At 41.7% G+C, this 16,796-nt stretch overlaps 1 protein-coding gene across 4 annotated transcripts in view; it reads left to right on the top strand.

Annotated features, from left to right (window-relative positions):
* Positions 1-16,796, top strand: part of LOC120422180 (A disintegrin and metalloproteinase with thrombospondin motifs 16) — a 283,608-nt gene that overhangs the window by 6,622 nt on the left and 260,190 nt on the right. The window lies entirely within an intron of this gene.

The raw sequence follows: 16,796 nt of genomic DNA, 5'->3' as shown, positions 1-16,796 counted from the left end.
GCCAACAAATCAGCTTCCAGTCTCCCTTTATTCATCTTCATCCACCTTCAACCAGTAATCTCCCCCAGTAGAGCCGCTTCTCGTAAATGGCACTGCTGCTCTAGCCGCAGAGCACCGGCTCGTCTTGGCCATCGGCAACCGGACTGGACTGGACTGGCGGAGGCCATCTCGTGGTCGCGGCGGAGAGTGAAAGTTGTTTTCCGCGTGAGGCCACTACGGTGCTGAGAGCCGGACCGGGCGGTTTTCGGACCAGGCTTTGGAAGTCTCGTAATATTTAAATGCTACCCTCGGATGTGTTGTGAGATGAGATGGCACCCGTCGGCGGCTCATCCGACCGGTCAACTTGTTTGGTGTGAGCTCAATTTGACGGGGGTACATTTTTTTGTTTGCCACTTTGAGGTAATTTTTCCAGCCCCCGTAAACTGTTACAACACTTGGCCATCGAGTATGCATACCCCACAATAATGACCCTCAAATGTGTTGACCGAAGTGCGGAAGTGACTGCATTTTAATTGCTTTTAATTGTAGGTTAATTTCTGTTCGGAATGGTAAAGTTTGGGAAATGACTCGAAAATTGATGCCATTTCAAACAAAGAATTATGAATAGTTATGTGAAATTATTGTAGCACTTTGCTTGACGACGACCTTCAACAGAACATCTGCAATTTGTTGTCAATTTGTTCTAGATTGAGAACTTTTGTCCCTTCATGGGACGTTACACTACATACAGCGATTTCACGTTAAACCACCAGATCAAAAGATTTGGCACAAATTTGGCCTGGGAGTTCTTCTTTTGTTTGGCCATTATGGTGATTTTTTTCCGAAATAGTGTCAATAATTTGCGTTTTTTGAAGAAAAACATATCTCCGGAACGGCTAAACCAGACATGCATCGGCACTAAGAGCTTCTCTTACGACACTCAGCTTGTTCTATGTTATGCTAATTACCTGTTGTAAACGACTTGTTTAAAAAAAAACGATTTATTTTTACCGCTTTATCTTCATGTGACTGTGCTCAAAATCTCACAAGATTTTCTTTCTTAGAAGCTCTTTGAGTGCACTTAAAGGTTCTTACCCTATACCTCACTTGGTTTTCAATATAATCTCTCCGGGTCTTCGGGAGCATTAAAGTTTACCTTAATTAGGGTATGCTAATCACTAGCACAACATGCTGGGAATCATCTACGCGAAATTCTAAACAAGTTCTTCTAAAAGAGGAAGAAGAGCGGATGCATGTCTGGGCTAAACCAATGTTTTACGTATGTTGTTTCTCGTTACAAGCTGGACCTTTTCATGACACCTTATGAAACGAACCCCACGGGACACCACGGCTCAAGTTAGAAGGGGTTGAACACGATAAATACTACTCAATTGATGTGAATCGATTTATGGAGTAGTTGAAACCAAAGAAAAATTAAACATCCTCTCAATCCAAATCGAGAGCATTCTCCTCTCGACTGTCTGCTGCTGGGTGATTAATTTTGTTATCTCTCTCAGAAAAAAAACCTTGCTCCCGCAGCATGCAGACCTTCAAGGAGCCTGACCGGAAACGGAAACTTAGCTGTTGCATGACTGTTAAAAATTAATTGGCAACCCCCCCACTTTTGATACCAAACCACCGGTGTCGATAAACCCATAAAATGTGGGATCTATACGTGAAATATCGACAACTTGCCGCGCAGAGCAGGGCGTTCACCACCTTAATCTAGTTCTGATACAGTTCCATTCACCCGGACGACCGTGACGGTGTCCGTTGACATCGTATTTCGCAAAAGCGAAAAGAAACGGTCAATTTGAATATAAGTACACCCAAAATTCAGAGTCGAGATAATCGTTCTCTCAAAATTTATTGAGGGCTCAGTGCCAAAATCGATAGAATAATGGTACCAACTCACACCATCATAACAAATGAGTTCATTCGTTAGTTGAATCAATAAATCTCCAACAAGTGTCATACATCGACTTCTGACTTCTCCATGGTCACCAAGCTGTGGTGGCCGAGGCAGCTAAGTCATTGGATTGGTTTGTCAAAGGTCTCTGGTTCGATTCCCGTTGTCGACACTTTTGGTTTTTTGTTTGACGGATGAACTTTTTTTGCAAATGAACCTCGAGAGAATAGTTCTATCGCCCATCTCGAGCTGTGTTCTCTGCGTCCGTGAATGGTACCACTATTCTCTCGACTCGAGACCGTCATTCTCTCGGACTAGCGCTGCCAGTTTTGGGTGTATGCTAAATTAATCACATTTAAGTCGACTTTTCAAAGGTCTGCCGATTTGTATGCTTTTCTTTGTTGCACCAACAAAATGTAGGGTATGCAAAGTGCACGCTGCAAAAAAGTTGGTCAGAAATCAAAATAAAGAAATGCGCCTCAATCAGGCGTTGTTTGCCAATATACACGTGTGTGTGTTCGTGTTGTAACCGATACCCAATAGTTGCGGGCCGTATGTCGTCCAAAGCGATCGTCTATCACAAACATTGCCAGAAAAAGTGCACAAATAACAAAACAAAAATCGCGGCCGCGTGTCTGGTTCGCACCCATACCAGCGCAGACATCGCTAATGTAATATGCGCTAAAGAAATAAATAAAACGCAGACAGCGAAATGTAAGAGAAGTTGAAAAATCCGCGCCTGAAAATGAAAGTAAATTTCAGCCTGACGTCATAGACATTGCGCGAGAGGGCTGTGTTTGTGTGTGTTGGTCACGATTTGCGAGCGCGCGCGCTCGCTTACTTGGATGCACTGTCAAAAAAGACTCTTTGCGTCTGGATTCGAACCCAGGCTGGCAATGTTGGGGCGCACTTGTTCAAACAGTTCTACGTGTATGGCAATGTTTTTTTTACTTTTGATAGCTGAAAATTTTGCAGTAGAATCACGGGGTTTTCTTAACGGTGCACTTTATTACTACACAACTTCCACTTAATCTAGTTGGGTTTTATTACATGGCGTCCCCGTAAACAGACACTCGCGCGCCCGCTTTTTTCTTTTTTCGCTGACTCCGGCTCAGCTGTGTAGTGTCTTGGTCTTGGTGGCTGGCGATCCAATCGATCAAGACAATTATATGGAAGTGCAGCGAACGAACACGCTCCAGTCGAGCTAGTATCTGTGTAAAGTCGTTGAGGGGTTTTTGGGCTGGTGGTGTTTGTGAGCCGGAGTTTTGATGAAATCAGGAAATTGTTGAAAAACTTGAGCAAAACAAGGTTTGGCCAAAGTGAATGGGCTTAGACTTTGCTTGGAGAACGATGGGGCTGTGAACGAGACTTTGGATTTTGAAGACATTTAAGTTTTCATGATTAAAATAACAATAATAAAAAAAACGAATATATGATAAAGCTGTTTTCTAAGTTTGTTGACCTCTAGACCAAGTAATCTCAAGAATCACCGGACTTTTCTTAGATGACTTAATTTATGATGTCCGATTATCACAATAAACACCGATTGAACCCCACTTGAACCTACGATTATATTCGCTAATCCCTTGAACAGATCAATGCGCTGCCAAGTGCTTTCGAGTTCAACATCTCACTTGAGGAGATTTCGTGCGGTACTTTATTTTCTTTGGCAGAACTTGAAATCACGCCCAGAAAAACATCAACATTAACCGTTTGAATCGATTCGGAATCGCCGGTGAAGCCAAATCAACACATTTCTACGAATTGACCACTTGTGAGGGTAGGTTAGCTCTTGAGAGGGTTTCATCCTCTTAAACCATGAGTTGACATGTCAATTAGACTCAGATCCTTTGACAGAAGTTTTGAGAAAGAATGCTTGAAGACCAAAACGCTGAGAAATCTTGTTGCTAGGAAAGAGGCCGAACGCTTCTCTTTTGATGTGATTTGGTTGACAGAAGGCCTGACAACGGATGTCAGTAGCGTGGACATCACTGAATGTCAGCGGAGTTTAGTTTTCGTGTAGATATCAACTTGTAGAGTTCGGCTATCAAATCTTGCTCGTCTTCAGCGTACACCCAACCCCGGTGGTTGGTCACTTTTTCGTTTGACACTTTTTTAGTTTGTAAACTAAAAAGTGAACCCGTTCGTTCGACAACAGTTGGTGTCAAACCAACGGGGTTTGAGTGTAATTACAGGTAATCCAAAGACAACAAATTGTCTACTCCGAACTGACATTTCAGATCGAGGAGAGGACTCAATTCAGCTTGATCTTTTGAACAGCTCGAGCGATGCGACAACGCGACGAAGCGTGCTGCTAGCAATGAACTTTGGCTGAACTTTAGCAAAAACAGCAGATTCGAGCATCAACAGCTGTTTGCTCGAGTTCGTTCCGGGGAGGTACGGAAATTGAATTTCGTAGTTTATTAGTATGGTAATTTATTTCGGGGATCAGCCCCTCGGAATTGGAGCTGCTGCTGATTGGATCACGGCCTATTTATAGAACGTGCAAACGAGTTTATAATTTGGCGATGATCACCGCCGTAGAATGTCTGTCGTGTGTCGTAAAAGCTTCTAAGCCTTTGGGGTGGGGTTGACCCAAGTGTTACAAAGAAACCAGCTTCCACGCTGGAGAAACGTTGCAAGTTTCCCACAATTTTGGCGCAACCCCGACAAAAGGTTCAACAACTACACCCGTCGGAAAAGGTGTCCGGACAAAGTCCTCGTGGTGGTGGTGGTGTCCACGAGCGGCGTTTATTTCGTTTTAATAGTCCGCATAAATATACGTGAAAAAAGCGAAACCGCGCCGCGGCATAAATAGCTGGGTCCCCCCCCCAAAGACCGGTATGCTACACGCGAATATTTGAATCGAAATGCCACCACTCCCACCCTCGACTGGGCTGCCAGCATGATAATCTTGTGAAGTTGGATTGTTCGAGCCAAACCTATCGTTGAAACTCTCTGGGTTGCTTAGAACTGAGATCAGCTTCCAAGACTTGGAGGCAAGATTTAAGGCCCGGCTTCGACGATGGGATGACGTTTGGTGTATTCTTAGGCGGTGTTTGGTTGGATTGGTGGAAAATTTAGACATTTGACTAGGGTTTGGCAACGCCATGCTACTAACACTAGTTCATCGGCAGACTAGGTTGGAACCTATTCAAGGTCTTCTAAAGTTGTCATGCTTTGAACATTGTATCAGACCTGAAGGATCAAACAATTTCTTCTTTGCCTACGAAGATCGCCATTTCTTCATACCAATCACCCACCACCGGTAAAACCGAATTGTGATGGCCATCGTGACCATTTTGGACCGACCCGCGTTTCTCCACGCTGTGGCCATTCCTGCGAAGACTTTGATTATTACAATTACTGCACCGGGGGTTGGATTTCAACTAATTGTACCCTGCGCGAGAGCGGTACACAGGGATGCGCACGACCTCCGACGACTGCCACAACATCGTCGTCGGCCGACATTTGCCAACGCGAATTGAATCGAAGTTGCTGCTGCAATAGCTGATTGAGGGGTGCCACGATCAATGCAAAAGTGCATTCGATGCGGCGATGTTTTGCCGGTGGTTGGCGCAATTCCATGAATCGAGGAAAAGGGTTGTCGTAGTCATCGTCGTAGACTTGGGGGGGTACCCTTTCTATTGATTAAGGTGGGTACTCGTGGCTTGTGTTTATCGAATAAGTGAAGGTAACCTCCTTAAGTTGATGTTTGTTTATGGTGTTCAAAAGTGCCTTCCTGTGGCTTTTCTTGGAAAATTGTTGTTATAACTTTGACCAGCTTGACCGACTTGACAGAAATTTGGCGAATCATAATCGATAAATGCACTCTGTTAAGCCGGGACCGTGGTGTAGGGGTAAGCGTGGTTGCCTCTCACCCAGTCGGCCTGGGTTTGATCCCAGAAGGTCCCGGTGGCAAATTTTGAGACGAGATTTGTCTGATCACGCCTTCCGTCGGACAGGGAAGTAAATGTTGGCCCCGGTCTAACCTAAAGGTTAGGTCGTTAGCTCAGTCCGGGTGTAGGAGTCGTCTCCCTGGGTCCTGCCTCGGTGGAGTCGCTGATAGGCAGTTGGAGTCACAATCCAAAGGTCGTCAGTTCGAATCCCAGGGTGGATGGAAGCTTAGGTGTAAAAAGAGGTTTGCAATTGCCTCAACAATCAAGCCTTCGGACACCTAGTTTCTAGTAGGAATCTCGTAATCGAGAACGCCAAGGCAATGCTGTATAGCGAATAATTTGATTTTGATTTTGAATGCACTCTGTAACGATTAAATTAAATCTGTTTTCCTATTCACCAATTTCAAAATTAAAAAATTCTTAAAGGTATAACTAATTGCAATCCCAAGTTTGTGATGTAGGGCGTTCTAAGTGGAATGAAAAATATTAACGGTAGTTCCACTACAGCCACTAGAAAAATATGCTGCAACAAAGGTCAACCAGCCCTTGCTACATCTATTGCTAGGTTTTCCGTCATAATTTGCTTCAAACGCTCTCCAAAATATTGTCCTTCGACGGCGATTTTCTAAGATTTTGCTGGTCAAAGTTTCGAGTTAAAAGTGGCATTTAAAATGTATTAAAATGTATTAGAGCATAATAACCCCCGTTTATTCTACTTTTTAATCAACTCTCAGCCGCCGTTTAAGCCTACGACAAACTCTCAAACTTGCCCATTGCATAATTTCTAAACCAGTCAAACTCTGTGAAGCCGCAAACCACGCACGACACCTTTCTATCGGCATTAATTAATTTCGCTCACCGCTGATTTTGTCACCTCTGGCAGCTGGCCGTTTGGTATTACTGGTACAGAGACTTAGAAACCGCGCCGACCTGCTCTTATTTCATCGCAGACTGCACCAAATCCGACAAAAGCCGTAAGCTGACATCGCACACGCAAATCGGCTGCAAATTCAGGTCTGGAAAACCTGCGGTGGTCAACCGGTATATCTCTCCGATACGGATTATGCAAACGATGGCGAAAAAAGGTGAACGTCAATTTGGCGAATTAACCTCAAATCAAAGTGGCAGAAGGGCGTGGCCCTTCGTCCAAATGTCGCCGTAATTTGAGTTCTTGGCGTGTCTTCGAGTATCGTTCGCTTGTAGTTTTCGTGGTCGTAAAATTTTACGAGGTGATTAATTTTTACACCTTTCCGCGTAAAGTTTTTTCTGGTACGATCCACCTACAATATCTCAGGATCTGATCTACACCGACAAGACGGTTCAATGTTTACGTTCGTGAGCGGATTAGAACGATGCGCGGTGAGCGTTTGAAGTACCGCGTGGTGGTGCTTCCTGGGTCGCAACTCTGCTGTTGTCACCCGAGCAATTAAAGATGATATTTAAAAGTACATAATTTAGGATTTGCGCGATTATGGCGCGTCAGCTGGCTTTGGCTCGTCCCGCAACCCCTAATGTCAAGGTGCTTAATTACGGTGACGTGGGTCTACTGATTGTGCCTTGGTTGAACTCTACAGTTATTGCGTGGATACACGGAAAAAATGCAGACTTGTAGCACAAATTAAATCCCAGTTGATTTTTATTCTAAATATTGAAAATCAAGATTTTTCCTGATTGCAAGTATCTTTCTTCTAGAAGATATTTTTTTCCGTGCACTCATTACACAAACTGGTAATTCCCACCAAGAGGTACAAAAAATGACACTTGTGAGTTGACCAACACTGCGCGACGACATTTACGAGCCCCGCCGCGCCGTAGTTGGCTGCTGGAGATGAGCCGTGTTGGACAAATCACTTTCATTTTCATCTACGCTTTAAATGTCATCTGCTAATGCTACCGAATGACACTCGAGTGCTCATGTCCAGCGAGAGAGGGAGGTTATCGGGGTTCGTTCAGCGGGCTCGCACGCTCTTCTAAGTAATTCGATACAAGTCATGGTGGATTTGAGGGCTTGTTGCACCCGGGCTCAACTCCATGGAAAGAATTAGTCTTGAAAGCCGTGTAAGTGGATTTATTATCGTACCACTCAAAATCTGGACTCTTTTGTGAAGAGAGATTGGGCTTGGGGTTCACGACGGTGTCGTTTACGAGAGTGATGTCTGTTTTCTTCGGATAAAGTTGAATTGTTCAACTAGGTTTTTTTCCGAAAATTATTCAGTTAACAAATATTTTAATTAATTCAATCAATAAAAGATGTCAGATAATTCTTTCAGATTTCAATACAAATTGCATTATTCTTATTTCATCCTTCTATTATGTTTTCCTAAAAATGAAATACAGTGGACTCTCGCATTGTTGATATTGAAGAGACCGTCGAGAACGGGAGTTATCAAATTATAGAATGATAAATAAAAGCAATCTATTTGGAAAAAAATTGACTGGAGCAATAAATATTGATATCTTTTGACCGAAGGCCAGAGAGTCCATTGTAGTAATTTCTATTAAAATTTAATCTAAACATAATTTAGGTCATCCTATTTTGAATAGGACCATTCTAATCGCTAAACAAAAAAACGTCTAATTATTTTAGCCAAGGAATTGGGTACTAAAGCCCTTTGTCAATTGTTATGTACAGCGGTTAAAAACCATTTCTGATCACTTTTTGTTTCATTTTGATGCAAAAAAAAAATTGACAAGACAACATTTAATTTTTTTTAAATTTCAATTAAAAATCCATTTTAAATCCTTTGCGTTCGTTCAAAGGGTCATTGTACTCAGAAAAATAAGCTTTATCGTTATTAGCAATAATATCACAAATTTAAACTTCATTTTAGGACCCAATTCTCATGCCAAATTTGAGGAGGCTTCGAGTACTTTTCATTTGGATTCTGCTGGTTTGAAGTGGAATCGTTGCGTTTTGGGATACTTGTTGCTTCAGAATGCTGGAAATATAGCTTGAATTGAAAAATAAAAGTTCATTTGTTGTTCGTGAACGTGAGAACCACGGAGGAACATATTCACTTATTCAATAAAACAAAAAATATTTGTTTGCAAGTCCGTCGTGAAACTACTTACATTTTCCTGACATTTTCGAGCGACGAAATGGCCTACATTCCTCTATCATAAAATTCCATTTAAAAGGCGTTTCTAGAAATTGCTAAAAATGTTATAAGCAACTCCTTGCATAACTTGATTTTTGCAGCATTCGTCGTATACATCCAACTCGGAAGTTCTGTCACAAAACATCAGTGGCATTCTTATGATATAAAATCAAAGTTCGTACATGGCAATCGCATAGTATTAATATATTTTTAGTATTTCTTGAAAACTTTTTGAATTTGGACGGCATTGGTTTGATTTCTAGGTCAGTTAATGATTTTTTTTTAAATTTATTTGGTTATAACTAAAATTGAACTTATATTTTTTGAAAATGTTGACACATTGAAAGATAAATGTTTAGAAACGCTATACATTTCAATTCCTTATTAGTTGTACAATTTTCAAAGTGTAATAAAGAAATTTGTAGGACTTTTTTCAATTATCAATGAAATGTTAAATCATTTTTAATTATTTTTTATTGAATATTCTATCCAGATTCAGATATTCATTGATAACATTAGATTTTGCAGTAATGCGTGTAAAATACATTTCAATTACAAATTAAATTTTACTTCACAGAAGCAGTTCAGATTTTTTTGTAAATTTTCTTTGCTATTAAATTTTGCTTCAAAAAATAAATTTTAAGTAAATTCTTTTTTTTTGTCGCATTTCAATTCAGGAAGCAAATTCAATAGAAAAATGTGAAATATGATGATAGAAACTCATATTCAATGATTAAAGTGAACTGTCTTTTTTCATACAAAATAATCAAATAGTTTGAAGATGTTTCATTGTTCCAACTTGAAATATTATTTAAATCCAAAAAAGTAAAGCAATCCACTTTAACGACCACCGGATCTTTTGTGTAAATTTCACGCAAATGGACGTTTTACTTCTCCATCCGATAAAAGGTCAGGAGGATAAGGCGGGAATCGAACCCGAATTAAATTGTATTTCTACTGAAATTGTAAAAATTCGAATATTAATTTGAGAATGTCTAGAGCCTCTAGTGCTTAAATATTGATTGTAAAACAGTCAAACAGCTTTTAAAATTTGGAATTTTATTTGAAAAAGGACCTATAAATTTGGAGAATCCTACAGCTTATACGAATTTATTTAATTAAAACTCTAGAATGTATCTAAATGTTTCTAAAAACTCTAGAAATGCAAATTAATGCCAGTCAAAATAAGCCGTTCTTCCCCTACCTCAACCACACACTAAAACACTCCTCGGGATCAACCTCAACGTGCGCGCGCCTCGAAGCATCATGTCTAACACCGCGCGCACTTCGACAGGTCGTCATCTTCGCCAAGCCCAGTAGCTGAAGACGACGTGCAGCCGTAATTCAGCATGATATAATGCTTTGACATTTGGTGCGCGCGAACTTTGTGGCAGGCTTGTGTCGCGGTCAGGTGATGCACTCCCTTAGAAGTTCGGCCAGGTGTTGCTCGTTTTTTTTTGTAGTTAGTTTCGTGGCCTAATCTGGCAACCCTGATGGCCGCCAACTTTGTGGTCCTCCGTGTTTGTCCGTGTGATTTCAATTGTTTTTTTCCTTGGTCTGGGTAATTGTTTTGCCGAGGTGGGGGCCTTACATTACTTAACGTGAATTTCCAGCTCGCGCAAAGTTTCGTCAGACGCGGGTTTCTGTGAACCGCTCGGTGACTAAATTATGCGCTGCAAATATTTGCAAACAACGAGCGCGAAACTGAGAAAAAGGTAATCGGCCGGGTTCTGGCATTTTCGGAGTTGGTAACAATCCCAAAGGCATTATGCTCGACGGCGAGGAAACGCTTCAAAGCAAAGTGTCAATGATTTGTATTGACATTCCAATTATCTTCAGAATGGTTTTGGAGTGGTGGATCACGTCCCATCCTCGGAATCCTCGGCGCGTTGACATTTCTAACGGAGTTGCTCAACAGCCCTGGCAGCACGCCGATGAAGATCGGTGAAGATGGCTTGATCGAGATTTGCTTGAGGGGGTTCGAAGAATTGATGAGACATTCTCGATACATTCTCTGGTATAAAAGGAGTAAAGAATTGTTTTTAAAGGCTTAATTGTCATAAACAAAAGTTCGAAAATCATACGGTAAAAAACAATGTAGGCTCATTTGAATATTTTTCACTTCTATTTTTTCCAAATTTAAAACACCTGAAAACACCCTGAAACACTTTGGATTTGGCAACATCCTCGCCACTATCACCCGACCGGACACAGTTGGAGACAAACAAAACAAGTTTATTTTTTTCGGAGGTCCAGTTTTCATTCTCCCATATCATCCCGCCAGCAAATACACACACTTTTTCAAACTTGTAAAAAACCCAAAAAAAAGTAGTTTCTCACTGGTTCTGCCAGGTCGCTCGGACCGGCCCCGCACGAGACTGGCCGCAAGTCGCAAACTCGAGAGAGAAGATTCGCGTTTCCGAGTCGAGTCGAAAATTTATGCAAAATTTTACAGCACAAAACACCAAATGTGTCGTCTCCTACCTTTGGCCTTTTAGAGGAAGAAATCTCCAGCGGCTGGATTTGAGAAAAAAGTCAGCTCTTTTGCGGGACCACCTCACCGGCTGGACGTTGGAGAGTGTGTGCGTGTTTGCGTTGCTATCAATTTGAGGAAAAAGGAAGGAAAATATCTCGCGAGACAGAGAAACCAAAAAACTGGATATCGTTCAACTTTTGGTCCAGCTCCAATGAATTCATTAAACTCAAAGCGATTTATTTGGAAGCATAAGGGATGGCTAGTTTTTGAAAACTTGGCTGTTTATTGGAACCTTGTGGCTTTCACGGGATGACTCACTTGGCCGTTTGGGGGTTTCAAAGCAGAACGGAGCAACAGGGTCCTGGAAATCGAGGTCATTGTAATTTTTGGTGGCGGTTTTTATGATGAACACGTGTTCGAAGTTTGACGACAGCTGGCAGGTGTGATTGAATTTTGTAGTTTAGTGTGAATTGCAATTTCAGAAAGAAAACAACAATCCCTTGTAGTCATTCGAGTGAGCCCAAGACCAAGAAGTCTCTGATGAATATTGCCCCTTACGGGAGAATTAGAATAACCCTCGAATTTAGAGTGTGAATTAATGTGTTATATTTCCACAAATCATTTAATATATTCATTCTCTTTTAAAAATTTCCACATATTTTCTTAAATTTTCACAAGTTCTATAGTATTTTCTAAAAAAAACCTTTATTAAAACCTGAATTCCCATAAATACACGTACAAATTTTCATAAAATTTCATAAATTAACAGTAATTCACACACTTATTTACAAATACCTACAAGTTACAATTTTTTTTACAATTTCTGCAAATTCCAATTTTTTTCACAAATTCCCATCTCCTGAAAATTCCCACAATATTCCACAAATTTGAACTAATTTTCACAAACTCTGGCACAATTTCCACAGATTCTCACAAGTTTGCACAAATTTCCACAAGTTCTCACATTTTTTCTTTATAAATAGCCACAAATTTCCAAACTTCAAAAAAATTACCACAAAAATTTCTACAAATCTCGCAATTTCTCACGAATTCTTATATTTAAATCTCGCAAATTCTCACACAGGGATGGTATAATCGCAAAAAAATCATTTTCGCTTGCGAACTTTTTTCACCCGCGAAAGAGAGAGAAGGCAAATCACGCAAAAGAAAATCGCTCCCGAAATTCTCCAAGAAAATCAATCTGCTTACAATTTTTTTGTGAATTTCTTTGTCAGCACCACCAAAAATATTTATTTCACTTTGTTTACATAAATTGCCCATCTACAAAATGTGACAGGTAATTTTACGACGTTTGACGTTACACTTGCAAATGTAGTAGGGACAAAGATGTTCCGCCGAATAATCACGATGATGATTTTGTTTAGATTCCTTTTACCAATTTTTCGTGCGTGGCAGAGGAGAGCCAAGCTCCCTTCGGATTTCTTGATGAACGTCCAAAGATTTTCTTTTGATGATGATTATTGCATCGCTGTTATCTAACGAATTCTTATAAATTTCCACAAATTCTACATATTCCTACAAATTCTCATAAATTCACATACAGATTCACTTAAGTTTCCTTTTGTTTTAAACAAATACCCACATATTCCCTCAAGTTCTAAAAAATACCATAAATTCTTGGAAATTCCTGTCAATTTCCACAAGTTCTCAATTTTCACAGTCACAGCGGTAAACGCACTTCTAAAGGGACCGGTCAAGAAAAATTTCAAATGGGAAGCCAAAAGAAATCGTTTTCCGCTCCTTTGTTCTGCTATTCGTAAAGCCATTTCTTGAACCAATTTCTTGGGAGTTCCGTTTTGGCCCTACACACAAAGTCCCACAAATTCCAATAAGCTCCCAAAAATTTTCACAAGTTTTCACAAATTCGGACAAATTCACGCAACTTCGCGGGAAATTTGTTGAAAAATTAACGTTTCCGGGGAAATGGAATCAATAACTGTTTGTCTTTCTATGTTTTGTTCATTAGACGATTGAATGAATTGACAATTCGACGCTGTCGTGCTATCTTGTCGCACGTCGCATTTTGACGTTCCGAAAGAAACGCGTTTGTATGTTTGACCTTGAATAAACAAATAAACAAATAGAGCACGCAATGTAAACAATAACAAACATGTTTTGTTTGGTTGACCATTCTGTGCACTGTCCCGAAGGTAGGCTGTACGTCTGTCAAACGCGTTCTGACCTGAATTCCCTTTGGCCAGTTGTCGCACTTACATCAATATTAGGGTGTTTCAAGATAGCACGACAAGATTGAACGTCTTTTATATGAAAAGTGACAACAATGCACGGAGTTTTTTTCAGGATTGAAATCGATTTTTGGAGATCTGTGAAGGTCAAAGGTGAGGCATTGTGAACTGCACAAATTGGCGTTCTTAACACAATTTGTCCCAAAAATGCAAGTGTGAATCATCGATTGGCAATATTCCTGAAGTCGATACAATGTTTTAGACATTTTCTGCAGTAAAAATTGAATGTCATCGATATTTCCCAACTCTTTTCTTTTCTGTGCTTCGATTTCGATGCACCCCCATCCTTCTCACAAATTGTGCTAATCACTTGCGCTCCATTAGCTGGCAGAGTTCCATCAGTTCTGTCGCAATCGGCGACTTCTTTTAAAAGCAATTCTATTTTTTCCATTCAATTAACTGCGGCGGCCGCCGGCGGTCCTCAGTGATGTCCATCTTGTAATTCGCATGCGCAAGGGTTGGGAAATTTTCCCCTGCGCAGTTCCATTTATTAGTCGCGGCCGTCACATCGACGGATTGATGCGCGAAAGCGATCGATCTTCGTGAGAGCAACCTCGTGTTGGGATGGAAATGATTTGGGCAAACAGTGCCAGTGGTGCCCCTCTTAAGTGGGCCCATTAACGGGCCCACTCTTGGACAAGTTTTGCGAAATTCGTCCGACGACGTCTGTGAAGAGTCTAGAAGTGATGACGACTCTCGGCGAGTCTTCTCTCGCGGAAACCATTTGTTCCCAGCGCTGGTGTGACATAAGAAAAATCAATAATTTGAGGCTTTTATTTGAGTTTTATTCATATTTATTTGTTCTGGTCTTCTCGGGGATGGTTCTAAACTTGGGAAGACGATCGCCAGCGCGTCCTCGCGGGCTTAAGCTATCTTTAAATATTTGCTAGTCTTTGGCAGAAAGGAACAGGTTTTTGTGTTGTTTTTTTTTGCTGGGAGGACCAACCAGCAGGTTTCTGTTGAATATGCTGATTTTTTTCTGTTTGAAATGGAAGAAACGACCACACCGCATCAACTAGAGGATTGCTGCTGCTGCGCGGTGTGTTCTACAGATTTTGGTGACGGAGGAAACATTATTCATCTTTGAATGAGCCGCTGCGGCAAAGTGGGTTTTTTTTTCGGGGCTCCAAACTTGGGATGAAACATGTGTTCCACGGACTTTCTCTGGGAAATTTTGGCACGTGTGGGAAGGAGTCCTATTTCGCACCTGCTTTTGGGTTAGTGGGAGTAAGAAGATGCTTGACCCCCTGATTGAAAAAATATTCAAAACTGTAGACTAATGATAATTTTATTTTTTTTTCTCAATTTCAGGTGAGCGTCCGATACATCTGGTTGCGGGGTCATTAAGAGGTCGAACCTGGTGGTAAAAGTTGGAACTAGAAAGTTCGACCAACAAAAGGTTTACACTTTAGAAGTGCATTCCCTGGAGCTCGCGCTGGTCGTTGGAAGCTGATCGAGGGCTAACATCACCTGATATCTGGGACCGAGATATGCAGTTCCAGCACATAACCAAACCTAATACAAACTTCACTTTCTCATAATTTCGCTGTCAGCTAGCGGTGTCCTTGAATGTAAACAATCGGAATACCCGGGATAAATTTGGGAAGTCTCAGTTCATGAAAATTGCACGGAATTTATTCGAGATGGGCCCACTAAATCATACGATTCTGCACACCACAACCCAGCCATCAATATTCTTTTACGGCTCTTAACGAGCTGCATCATCATTAAAGTTTGCCCTCATCGATTTTTATTGCTTGTCAACACGAATATACGCGCTCAAAGTCACATGAGGTATCGTATCAAAATCACCACTTCTGAACAACAAAAAAACAATTTCCACCAAATTATTTCCCACGTCCCGCGTCTCAACAACCGATCTGGCGATTATGGTCACCGGTCACGATCGTACTCTGAACTCCTCCAAAAAAATCGTCCACCAACAACCTAGGAGGAGACCACCTCACTTCGAACCTCTTATCGCTTAATGGCAATCAACTTGTTTGCCCGATGAAATATGACCACCAAGCTGCGCGCGCGCCCTCTCTTCCATTACCATATTTTGGCCGTTTTTCGGGGCGGCCCGGCCAGGGTGGCCTGGACGCGGTTCAGGCTGGCCGTACGCAATTATGCATAATTTTCCAGCCGGTTAATCGATAAGTATCAGTAAAATGTGATCTTTATTGTCGATGACGAGCGGGAGGTCGATCGATGCTTCCAATATTCGATATCACAACGCAAGTTTGAAGATTTGGATTGGTTGAGTTAGACGGTCAACACGCCACAGTCTTCACGGGGAGACTCTCCCTCTCTATAGATAGATTCTACAGAGGTGAATCTTTATGGCTTCCGGTTGGTTCCAAGTTGGACATTCGGATTATGACAATTTTGGGCTGTTGAAGTTGACTTTAACAAATCTGTTACAAGTCAAATCACAAGATCAATCACCACCCTAGAAACCGCGGTGACAGACACCAGTCGCCCTCAATCAGAGATTCCATCCATTCACCTGCCGATCGATCGCGATTGATCGAGAGATACCTTCACGTTCAAGTGCACACTTTCGCTTCCCCAAGGTACCCGCAGGTGATTTATGGGCGCAGTACACCCTGCTGACGCTACCTTACTAAGTATGCCGATCGCCGATCGCTGACCACCCGCTGATCAACCGTAACGATGCATCGAATTCACCCCGAACGCCGGTATGATTAGTCACGATCACTACCACCCTTAACAGTCCGGGTCCTCTCGCTAGTGTGAGTTCCGTTAGACGCGTCTCCACACCCTGGCTCTCCCCTAGCTTATCCTGTAGTACATACCATGATCAAGTCTAGGTGGGTGTGTTTTGGCACATAGTTCAAGAAACGATGCTAGATCGGCGTGCGTTCACTTTGGCGGCCGACGCCGGTTTCCTGGGAAAAGCTAGGGTTGTCCTGTTCTTAGAAGGTCCAGGAAGATTGGTCGAATCTTCTTGTTTCGAAGGTCATTGAACCTCACCGTTGATTCCGTTTATCTAAAATGTCAAGTTCAACGTAGTAGCGCCACCCTAGCTCAAGATCGCGAGACTTTCCCTTTCCAGCATGGTTAACAGTACCCCTAATTTTGAAGGCGCCTTAGTACACTGCACCTAGTCGACGTAGTCGACGTAGCCGGCTCAGCCGGACTATG

This window comes from Culex pipiens, chromosome 2, assembly GCF_016801865.2.
Source record: "Culex pipiens pallens isolate TS chromosome 2, TS_CPP_V2, whole genome shotgun sequence".
Taxonomy (NCBI): Eukaryota; Metazoa; Arthropoda; class Insecta; order Diptera; family Culicidae; genus Culex; species Culex pipiens.
This window is presented reverse-complemented; position numbering and strand designations above follow the sequence as displayed.